The sequence below is a fragment of the Callithrix jacchus genome, chromosome 5 (genome assembly GCF_049354715.1).
Source record: "Callithrix jacchus isolate 240 chromosome 5, calJac240_pri, whole genome shotgun sequence".
Classification (NCBI taxonomy): Eukaryota; Metazoa; Chordata; class Mammalia; order Primates; family Cebidae; genus Callithrix; species Callithrix jacchus.
In genome coordinates, this window is record NC_133506.1 from 6458935 (window position 1) to 6469775 (window position 10841).

The window sequence follows — 10841 nt, forward strand, 5'->3', positions numbered from 1 at the left end:
GAGAGCCACAGCTGGCAGAGCTGGGACTATATCCCCACTCGACCCCATCTCCCAGTCACCCCCACTGTGTGTGCTATGCTAAGGAGTTTGGGGATCAAGCACCTCCCTTGTCTAATTGGAATAATAATAATAATGACCATGCCTACTTCCCAGAATAACTGTGGGAATTTGCCAAGCCCATGTATGTGAAAGAACCCCATTGTAAGGTATTCAGTCCTAATGGTAGTGCCATTAGAGGCCACGTTCATTTGCAAAGTGGGTTCCTCACCTTTCATTTTCAGCAAGAACACCCAGACTCCTTTTCTCCGTTTTTCAACCCCAAAACGGGTCATTAAAATATTTTTCTTTGTTTGTTTGTTTGTTTGTTTTTTGTTTTGAGACGGAGTTTCGCTCTTGTTACCCAGGCTGGAGTGCAATGGCGTGATCTCTGCTCACCGCAACCTCCGCCTCCTGAGTTCAAGCAATTCTCCTGCCTCAGCCTCCTGAGTAGCTGGGACTACAGGCATGTGCCACCATACCCAGCTAATTTTTCTATTTTTAGTAGAGACGGGGTTTCACCAGGTTGGCCAGGATGGTCTCGATCTCTTGACCTCGTGATCCACCTGCCTTGGCCTCCCAAAGTGCTGGGATGATAGGCGTGAGCCACTGCGCTCAGCCGAAATTTAAATGTACCTGGCTAGACAAGTACATAGAGCTTGGACAGGTCATATTAATTGGTATTATTATTTTCACATAGTCTCGCTCCTGTTGCCCAGTCTGGAGTGCAGTGGAGTGATCTCAGCTCACTGCAACCTCCGCCTCCCTGGTTCAAGCGATTCTCCTGCCTCAGCCTCCAGAGTAGGTGGGACTACAGATGCCCACCACCATGCCTGGATACATACTGGTTTTTTTTTTTTTGAGACGGAGTTTTTTCGCTCTTGTTACCCAGGCTGGAGTGCAATGGTGCGATCTCGGCTCACCACAACCTCCGCCTCCTGGGTTCAGGCAATTCTCCTGCCTCAGCCTCCTGAGTAGCTGGGATTACAGGCACGCGCCACCATGCCCAGCTAATTTTTTGTATTTTTTTTAGTAGAGATAAGGTTTCACCATGTTGACCAGGATGGTCTTGATCTCTTGACCTCGTGATCCACTGGCCTCGGCCTCCCAAAGTGCTGGGATTACAGGCTTGAGCCACCGCGCCTGGCAAGTTCTGTATTTTTAGTAGACATGAGATTTCACCATGTTGGCTCGGCTATATTCACGTGCCTCAGCTTCCCAATGTGCTGGGATCACAGGCATGAGCCACCGCATCCAGCCATTCATTAGTTATTAAAATTAGTTATTAATTATTAATTAATATTATTAATTAGCTATTAATAAGCAATTTCATAATAGCTACTGAGAGTATACCATGTGCCCAGGCACTGGAGCTGAACATTTTATGTGTATTACACTTTGACTCTCACAGCACCCTTATGAAGTAGGAAGGAGTCTAATCTGCATTTCACACACAGGAGGAACAAAACTCAAAGAGGCAGAGTAATTGTCCAAAAGTCATACTGAGAGGGCTTAGGAGTCCAGATTCAATTCCAACCTGTGGTCTTAACTATTTTGCCACTGTGAAAGGCTTAGCATGGTGCCTGATAGGTGTTCAATCAATGCTAGCTATTGTTAGTATTATAATTATCACTACGAGGCATTGTACATGCAGCATTTCACACAAGATAGGTACGATTCGCCTCATTTTGCAGATGAGAAAACTGAGGCCCAGAAAGGAGCAGGGCAGGTCAGAGTGCAGTGTTGTTTATAACTCATTGATCAAAACCAGTGACAGATTCCTTTCTTCCTTCTCCACTCCTGCTACTTCACTTAACTAGCCTGAAACAAAAATCCAAAAAAACAGAAAGGAACAGCAACTTGCCTGAATTCACACAGAAAGTCACCAATGGGCAGGAGGATGGATCCTAAATTCTGCCTCACTTCTTTTTTTATTTTTATTTTTTTTGGCACGGTGTCTCTGGCATGGTGTCTTGCTCTGTCACCCAGGCTGGAATGCAGTGGCATAATCTCAGCTCACCACAACCTCCACCTCCTACATATAAGAGATTCTCCTGCCTCAGTCTCCTGAGTATCTGAAATTACAGGAATGTGCCCTACTCCTGGCTAATTGTATTTTTAGTAGAAATGGGGTTTCATCATGTTGGTCAGGCTGGTCTTGAACTTTTGATCTTCTCTTTTTCTTTCTTTCTTTTTTTTTTGAGACACAGTTTTGCTCTTGTTGCCCAGGCTGGAGTGCAATGGCATGACCTTGGCTCACTGCAACCTCCGCCTCCCAGGTTCAAGCAATTCTCCTGCCTCAGCCGGGATTACAGGCATGTGCCACCACGCTCAGGTAATTTTTGTATTTTTAGTAGAGATGAGGTTTCACCATGTTGGTCAGGCTGGTCTCAAACTCCTGACTTCATGTAATCTGCCTGCCTCAGCCTCCCAAAGTGCTGAGATTACCGGCCTGAGCCACCACGCCCGGTCCTGGCCCCCATTTTCTAAGCCAAGGAAACTCTATCCTGAGGCTCTACCACTGGCATCTCCCTCTCCTCCTTCTTTCCCTTTTTTTTTCTTTTTTTTTTTTTGAGACGAAGTTTCACTCTTTTCACCCAGGCTGGAGTGCAATGGCGCAATCTCGACTCACTGCAACCTCCGACTCCTGGGTTCAAGCAATTCTCCAGCCTCAGCCTCCTGAGTAGCTGGGATTACAGGCACGCGCCACCATGCCCAGCTAATTTTTTGTATTTTTAATAGAGACGGGGTTTCACCATGTTGACCAGAATGGTCTCGATCTCTTGACCTCGTGATCCACCTGCCTCGGCCTCCCAAAGTGCTGGGATTACAGGCTTGAGCCACCGCGCCCGGCCTCCCTTTTTTTTTTCTTTGAGACAGAGTCTAACTCTGTCACCAGACACAAGGCTGGAGTGCAGTGGCATAATCTCGGCTCACTGCAACATCCGCCTCCTGGGTTCAAACAATTCTCCTGCTTCAGCCTCCCAAGTGGCTGGGACTACCAGGCATGCACCACCATGTCCAGCTAATTTTTGTATTTTTAGTAGAGATGGGGTTTCACCATGGTGGCCAGGATAGTCTCGATCTCTTGACCTCGTGATCCACCCGCCTCAGCCTCCCAAAATGCTGGGATTACAGGCATGAGCCCAGCCTTTTTCCTCCTTTTAAAGAGAGAGGTGCCCTGGGGCGTGGAGAGGTATTAAGATGGAGGGAGGTCATCTTGTCTCTCTCTATCCCCTGCAGAACTAGCACGGAGGGTCCTTCCCATTTCAATCTTTGGTAAAGGAGGGATGTGCATATTTATTGAATTGTTGGACAGTGGTAAGGAATAAAGCTGAGAACAAAACATGGAGTCCTTGTCGTGCCCTCCCAGAGCTTATGACTGAGTAGACATTCATCAAATTTTTTTTTTTTTGAGACAGAGTTTCGCTCTTGTTACCCAGGCTGGAGTGCAATGCACAGTCTCGGCTCACCGCAACCTCCGCCTCCTGGGTTCAGGCAATTCTCCTGCCTCAGCCTCCCGAGTAGCTGGGATTACATGCACGTGCCACCATGCCCAGCTAATTTTTTGTATTTTTAGTAGAGACGGGGTTTCACCATTTTGACCAGGATGGTCTCGATCTCTCGACCTCGTGATCCACCCGTCTCGGCCTCCCAAAGTGCTGAAATTACAGGCTTGAGCCACCGCGCCTGGCCCAACATTTATCAAATTTATCTCACAAATTATCTCAAATGTATCTCACAAATTTGTGGGATTACAATTTTTTTTTTTGAGACTTGAGTTTCACTCTTGTCCCCCAGGCTGGAGTGCAATGGCATGATCTCGGCACATTGCAACCTCTGCCTCCCAAGTTCAAGCCATTCTCTTGCCTCAGCCTCCCAAGTAGCTGGGATTAAAGGCACCAACCACCACAAACAGCTAATTTTGTATTTTTAGTGTTGGTCAGGCTGGTCTAGAATGCCTGACCTCGTGATCCACCTGTCTCAGCCTCCCAAAGTGCTGGGATTACAGGCATGAGCCACCGTGCCGGGCCTACAATTGTATTAAATGCTATGACAAGGCCAGGTGTAGTGGCTCAAGCCTGTAATCCCAGCACTTTGGGAGGCCGAGGCAGGTGGATCACGAGGTCAAGAGATCGAGACCATCCTGGTCAACAGGGTGAAACCCCGTTTCTACTAAAAATACAAAAAATTAGCTGGGCATGGTGGCATGTGCCTGTAATCCCAGGTACTCAGGAGGCTGAGGCAGGAGAATTGCCTGAACCCAGGAGGTGGAGGTTGCGGTGAGCCGAGATCTCGCCATTGTACTCCAGCCTGGGTAACGAGGGAAACTCCGTCTCAAAAAAAAAAAATTTAATTTAATTTAATTTAAATAAATAAATAAATATATGCTATGACCAGGACAGGGTATTATAAAAGGAAGATTAATTAGGTCATGGAACCTGATAAATCTTTCCTGAAGAAGTAATGATCATGTTTCGGGAGGCCTAGGCAGGCAGATCACTTCAGGTCAGGAGTTCAAGACCAGCCTGGCAAACACGGTAAAACTCTATCTTTACAAAAATACAAATATTAGCCAGGGATGATAGCCGATGACTGTAATCCCAGCTACTTGGGAGGCTGAAGCGAGAGAATTGCTTAAATCTGGGAGGCAGAGATTGCAGTGAGCCAAGATCGAACCACTGCATTCCAGCCTGGGAGACAGAGCAAGACTCCATATGAAAAAAAAAAGGCCAGGCGCTGTGGCTCATGCCTGTAATTCCAGCACTTTGGGAGGCTGAGGTGGGCGGTTCACCTGAGGTGAGGAGTTGGAGACCAGCCTCACCAAGATGGAGAAACCCAGTGTCTACTAAAAATACAAAAATTAGCTGCACATAGTGGTTCATGCCTGTAATCCCAGCTATTCAGGAGGCTAAGTCAGGACAATCACTTGAACCTGGGAGGTGGATGCTGCAGTGAGCCAAGATCATGCCACTGCACTCCAGCCTGAGCAACAAGAGTGAGGAGACTGCCTCAAAAAAAAAAAAAATTATCTAGACCTGGTGGCGTGCTCTTGTAGTCCCAGCTACTCGGGAGGCTGAGGCAGGAGAATCACTTGAATCCAGGAGGCAGAGGTTGCAATGAATCAAGATCCTGCCACTGCACTCCAGCCTGGGTGAACAAAGCAAGACTCTGTCTCAAAAAAAAAAAAAGAAAAAAGAAGTAATGGTCATGCAGAGATCTGACGGGATACAGTGGTTAAGTAAGCAGCAGGCTAAGGAGTGAGGGAAACGTGGTCTGGGCATTGGAAACAACACTTGCTAAGGTCCTGAGGCACAAGGAGCCTGGCTTGGGCAAGGAATGGAGGGGAGGCCCACGTGGTTGGAGCACACAGTTGGAGAGGAATGCGGACTCTGGTGAAGAAGACGAGAATAAGAACATACACACCTTCAGCAATTGGAGCCTTTGCAGGGTTTTCTGTGACATGATCAACTCGGGGTAAGTACGCGACACCATGCCTGGCACAGTGGCAGTTAATAGAAGACAGGATGCCAGGCATGGTGGCTTACGCCTGTGTAATCCTAGAACTTTTATCTATTTATTTATTTATTTTGAGACGGAGTTTCGCTCTTGTTACCCAGGCTGGAGTGCTATGGCGCCATCTCAGCTCACTGCAACCTCCGCCTCCTGGGTTCAGGCAATTCTCCTGCCTCGGCCTCCTGAGTAGCTGGGATTACAGGCACGTGCCACCATGCCCAGCTGATTTTTTGCATTTTTAGTAGAGACGGGGGTTTTACCATGTTGACCAAGATGGTCTTGATTTCTTGACCTCGTGATTCATCCACCTCGGCCTCCCAAAGTGCTGGGATTACAGGTATGAGCCACGGCACCCGGCCCTTAGAACTTTTAGAAGCCAAGGCAGGAATATCATTTGAGCCCAGAAGTTCAAGACCAGCCTGAGCAACATAGTGACACCCATCAGAAAACAAACAAACAAACAAACAAACAGGAAAGCCCTCCTTTCATTGCTGCGGTGGTCTCTATGTCTGTGGATAATGTTGTATCCCCATTTCTCTAGATAAGACATCAAATGAATGATGCTTGTTTTTATCATAATAGTAGGGTTATTTTTATTGGATGCCGTACAGTGGCCCTCATGAGAAGAGGCTCCTTTGCAAATCAAAGTCTGTGTCTTTGTGGCTTTTGAATTGGGGTCCAAACCTGACCCCACTAATTTCTTTCCCCGTTCTGGCCCTTGAAAGAGATGCCATGCCTCACTCTGTCAGACATCACCTGTTTTTGCTCCCTGGAGAATACCCCATGGCCCCCTCCAAATTTGACGTTTGATGTTGTTCATAGAATGAAGTAATGTTGACTTTATTTTGTTGTTGTTGTTCTGCTTTTTTTTTTTTTTTTTTTTTTTTTCAGTTGGAGTCTCACGAGGTCACCCAGGCTGGAGTGTAGTGGCATGATCTCACCTTCCAGGGTCAAGCGATTCTCCTGCCTCAGCCTCCCGAGTAGCTGGGATTACAGACATGCACCATCACTCCTGGCTAATTTTTGTATTTTTAGTAGAGAAGGGGTTTTCACCATGTTGGCCAGGCTGGTCTTGACTTCCTGACCTCAGGTGATCCACCTGCCTTGACCTCCCAAAGTGCTGGGATTACAGCCATGAGCCATGGTGCCTGGTCACATTGACTTTAATTCTTTCACACTTTGAGCTTCCTGATAGTAGGGACCACATCTACTTCCACATTAGGTAATCAGTGCATGTTTGTTTCCCTGAAACTCTGACTCATCATTATCTTATCCCTCACCCTCAGACAAAACAGCTAGTTTTCCTGGACCTGGGTTCCTTTATTTTTGGAAGCTCAGGCTTGACTTCCGAGGAAGATGAGATGGTTAAGGGGAAAAGGCCAGTAGCCTGGGTTCTATTCTCATTCCCCTAGTAACCTGCTGTGTGACCTCAGACAGGTGTCTTCCCTTCTCTGGGCATCTGCTTCCTTCACCATCAAATGGGGCAGATAATACAACATGGAATGAAGCCCAAAACCTTAGTGTCATTCTTGACTCATCTCTCTGCTTCCTGGATTCTACTTCCTGGATTTGCTCTGCGCCCAGACTCATCCTGCTCTACCATTTTGAGATAAACATAGAGGAGATGGATTCTTCTTGTCCAAACCTGTTCTTATCTCCTCTGTTCAGGGCTCTGACCCTCCAAGCTTCATGAAGTCCATCTACACAGCCTGCTGATAACCCTGGCTTCCTTATGCTGACCTGCAGAGTAGGGGAGAAGATAGGGGTGACATGCCCCAAACCCCAGGGCTTCCCTCAAAATCGCTCTTCTCCCAGGGCCCAACAGAGGCTAACTACTCAGTCTGCTTATCCTTCCCTTTACCAGACGGGTTGACCCCCTTAGACCTATTGACAGCCTCCTACTCTCCTTCCTAGCATTTATCTCCTTTGCTAGGAGATAAAATGTTTTTCAGTTTCTCTTCATATAAGGTGTGTCTCCCTCATTAGATTTTGAGCAGCATAAAGGCAGATCAGTTGTCTGTATTATTCACTGCTGTGTCCCTGACACCGAACACAGGGCCTGGCACATAGTAGGTTCTCGATAAATACCTACTACTGGAATAAATAAATGGACTCCTCCATCTTTCAGATGATAAAAATAGTCCAGAAAAGAAAGTTCTAGAGGTAGTTCCCCCACGGCTACAGCTGTTACACCCTGGGTTGTGTTCACAGCACCCAGCAGTGATATGCATTACTGGCCTAAAGCATTCACTTTATAATGGTTCTCCAGAGAAAGACAAAGCAGACAATGGAGATCCAGGCCTCATTTTCTCAGGCAAAGCGATTCCCAGAATGAATTTGAAATGAGGGGTGAGAGTCCCAAAAGGTAGAGACATTATCACCCACACCCTCAAAGTAGTAACTGCCAAAGGGTCCTTTAAAAAGCAAATTTCTAGAGGGGACAGCTTAAATGTCTATTGGAGCTTAGGCCAGAGGATCTTAAAAAGGCTTAAACCTTACCCCAGGAATTGTCCTTCTAAAATTTAACCTAACAAAAAAATCCTGCCATTTGAAGGAAGATTTTTGAACAGGTAAACAAGTTCATTACCATGTCCTAGAGAGAAATTGGAGAGTTGGAACTGTACTGTAGGTCCAACAAGAGAAACTTATCTACATTAATTTACCTGTGTACGGATGAAAAACTAGAGGTGAAATCGACTCATCTCCCTCAGAAATTAGTCAATAATCTCTACATTACCACATGTGTTGGCTAATTTTTTTCCTGAACCATTTTATATACTTTTACCTTAAGTACTTTGAGCATATATTTCTTTTTTTCTTTTCTTTTTTTTTTTTTTTTTGAGACAGAGTTTCGCTGTTGTTACCCAGACTGGAGTGCAATGGCGCGATCTCGGCTCACCGCAACCTCCGCCTCCTGGGTTCAAGCAATTCTCCTGCCTCAGCCTCCCGAGTAGCTGGGACTACAGGCGCGCACCACCATGCCCAGCTCATGTTTGTATTTTTAGTAGAGACGGGGTTTCACTTTGTTGACCAGGATGGTCTTGATCTCTTGACCTCGTGATCCACCCGCCTCGGCCTCCCAAAGTGCTGGAATTACAGGTGTGAGCCACCGCGCCCAGCCCATCTTAACTATTTCTAAGTGCAGCGTTCAGTAGTGTTAAGTACATTTATGTTGTGCCAATGATGTCTTTTATAGCAATTGTTTACCTCCATCCAGAATCACACATTGGATTGCTGTCTTTTTTTTTTCTTTTTGAGATGGAGTCTCACTTTGTTACCAGGCTGGAGTGCAGTGGCGTGATCTCGGCTCACCACAACCTCCTCCTCCTATGTTCAAGAGATTCTCCTGCCTCAGCCTCCCAAGTGGCTGAGACTACAGGTGTGCACCACCATGCCCAGCTAATTTTTTTTCTATCTAGAGCAATTCATCCTTCCTTTGTCAGTGACTTTAATGACATAGATGTCAAGAGGCTAGGTCAACTGTATTTTCACATTTTTATTATGTGCTTTTATAATAAAGGATCCAACGCTGAAGATCTTGATAAGTATACTGTTTTTTTGTTTGTTTGTTTGTTTTTTAACCTGAAAATGTTCCTAGCATTTTCTTCTGGATTTTGGTAGAAAGAGGATCTGGAGCTTGTCCCTTCTGTCAAATGCCCTTGGGCAACATGGGAGATCCTTGCTGCCATGGAAATGTTCTGCATCTTGACTGTGTCAATGTCAGTATCTTGGTTATGACAATGTGGGATCTGTGCATCGAGGGAAACTGAGTAAAGGGCACAAGGAATGTCTCTGTATTATTTCTTAAAACTGTATGTGAATCTACAATGATCTCAAAATTAAAAGTTTAATTTAAATAAATAATGCCCTTTGGCATTTCAGAGTGTGAAGGGTCAGACCTTTCTCCTAGGAAAACCTGGCCCCCTGGGGAAATTCCCAGCAGGAATCCTCCCTGCCTGGGAAACTACTTCTTAATGAACTCCTTTCACTTGCAGGGGTGGGGGAGGGGTGAGGGAGTGAGGACTTCGTTGCCCTCCACAGGGACATTTTAAAGTGAATGAAGGGAGCAGGGTCTCTTATTAAGGCTGAAATGGGGGCGGGAGGTTCTCTAGAAGAGAAGCCCGGCTCCTGCCTGCATTTCCTGCTACAAAGTTATCGCATTAACAGTAATCACCGCTCCTTCCTTCCTGAGAGTGGATTGTGAAGAACATTGGAAAGACTTTTTTTAATCGACTGCCTTTGTTAGTTACAAAGTTCTTTTTTCTTTTTTTTTTTTTTGTTACAAAGTTCTTAATGAGAAAGAAAAGTCATACAGATCTAAATAGGCAACCTAAGGTTAGTTATGGACATTTTATTGTAGCTCCTTAGAATTTTTGTTGTTGTTTTTTCAGAGTCTTGCTGTTTCACCCAGGCTGGAGTGCAGTGGCGCAATCTCGGCTTATTGTAACCTCCGCCTCCCAGGTTTAAGCAATTCTCGTGCCTCCTGAGTAGCTGGGATTACAGGAGCATGCCACCACACCTGGTAATTTTTGGGGGTATTTTTAGTAGAGACAGGGTTTCACCATATGGTCTGGCTGTTCTCGAACTCCTGACCTCATGATCCACCCGCCCCCTCCTTGGCCTTTCAAATTGCTGGGATTACAGACGCAAGCAACTGCACCCAGTTGCTCCGTGAAATGTCATGCAGCATTTTAGGACAGTGTTTAGGAAGCATTTTATTGAAGCCAAAAACCAGATTTGAGATTTGGAGGCTGCTTTTAGAGGACTTGGATGCCTCCTACTTAGGATGTAGGGGATGTGGCTTAGAACGTGGGCACGGCCCAGACCTGGAGCCTCATCAGAGAACTGCACCAGGTGCCTTTTCTGGCTGAAATGCTCATTTTTGGGTGTTTGCAGAGAGATGGTTCATAGGTAATGGTTTAGTTTCTGCTCACGTTGAAAATTCATCTGTCCTTGTGATATTAAAAAAAATGATTCATAATATTTGTACATAGTTATGGGGTACATGTGGTATTTTGTTACTTTCATAGTATGTGTAATAATCAAGTCAGGGTATTTAGAGTATCCATCACCTGAAGTAGTTATCATTCTTTTTTTTTTTTTTTTTTTGAGACGGACTTTCGCTGTTGTTACCCAGGCTGGAGTGCAATGGCACGATCTCGGCTCACTGAAACCTCCGCCTTCTGGGTTCAAGCAATTCTCCTGCCTCAGCCTCTTGAGTCGCTGGGACTACAGGCGCGCACCACCATGCCCAGCTAATTTTTGTATTTTTAGTAAAGACAGGGTTT